The sequence below is a fragment of the Chiloscyllium plagiosum genome, unplaced genomic scaffold (assembly GCF_037043375.1).
Source record: "Chiloscyllium plagiosum isolate Xiang-an unplaced genomic scaffold, Cpla_swu_hap1 HiC_scaffold_51, whole genome shotgun sequence".
In the NCBI taxonomy this organism is placed as follows: Eukaryota; Metazoa; Chordata; class Chondrichthyes; order Orectolobiformes; family Hemiscylliidae; genus Chiloscyllium; species Chiloscyllium plagiosum.
Window position 1 is genome coordinate 17209223 of NW_028270189.1, and position 1391 is coordinate 17210613.

The following is a 1391-nucleotide window of genomic DNA, read 5'->3' on the forward strand; positions in this document are numbered from 1 at the left end:
GGAGGCTGCTGAGCAAGGTGAGGGCCCATGGTGTTCGAGGTGAGCTGCTGGGATGGATTGAGGATTGGCTGTCTAACAGAAGGCAGAGAGTTGGGATAAAAGGTTCTTTTTCAGAATGGCAGCCGGTGACGAGCGGTGTCCCGCAGGGTTCAGTGCTGGGGCCACAGCTGTTCGCATTATATATTAATGATTTGGATGAGGGAACCGGGGGCATTCTAGCGAAGTTTGCCGATGATACGAAGTTAGGTGGACAGGCAGGTAGTACTGAGGAAGTGGGGAGGCTACAGAAGGATCTAGACAGGTTGGGAGAGTGGTCCAGGAAATGGCTGATGGAATTTAACGTGAGCAATTGCGAGGTCTTGCACTTTGGCTAAAAGAATAAAAGCATAGATTACTTTCTAAATGGTGAGAAAATTAATAAAGCCAAAGCACAAAGGGATCTGGGAGTGCTAGTCGAGGATTCTCTAAAGGTAAACATGCAGGTTGAGTCCGTGATTAAGAAAGCGAATGCAATGTCGTCTCTTATCTCAAGAGGGTTGGAACAGAAAAGCAGAGATGTACTACTAAGACTTTATAAAGCTCTGGTTAGGCCCCATTTGGAGTACTGTGTCCAGTTTTGGTCCCCACACCTCAGGAAGGACATACTGGCACTGGAACGTGTCCAGCGCAGATTCACACGGATGATCCCTGGAATGACCGGTCTAACATATGAGGAACGGCTGAGGATACTGGGATTGTATTCGTTGGAGTTCAGAAGATTAAGAGGAGACTTAATAGAGACGTACAAAATAATACATGGCTTGGAAAAGGTGGATGCTAGGACATTGTCTCCGTTAGATGAGGAGACTAGGACCCGTGGACACAGCCTTAGAATTAGAGGGGGTCATTTCAGAACAGAAATGCGGAGACATTTCTTCAGCCAGAGAGTGGTGGGCCTGTGGAATTGATTGCCACGGAGTGCAGTGGAAGCCGGGACGCTAAATGTCTTCAAGGCCGAGATTGATAGATTCTTGTTGTCGAGAGGAATTAAGGGCTACGGGGAGAACGCTGGTCAGTGGAGCTGAAATGCACATCAGCCATGATTGAATGGCGGAGTGGACTCGATGGGCCGAATGGCCTTAATTCCACTCCTATGTCTTATGGTCTTATGGTCAATATGTTTTTGATTCTTGTTGGCCTGTCTACATGCTGCGTCACGAAACCCTCCTGCACACATTGGACAAAGACTGACCAATCAGAGCTCCTCAAACAATAAAATTTCCAATCAATATTTGGAAAGTTAAACTTCCCCACTACAACTACCTTGTTACTTCCTTTCCTATCCAGAATCATCTTTGCAATCTTTTCCTCCATATTTCTAGAACATTTTGGTGGTGACCTCCACTTGTCTG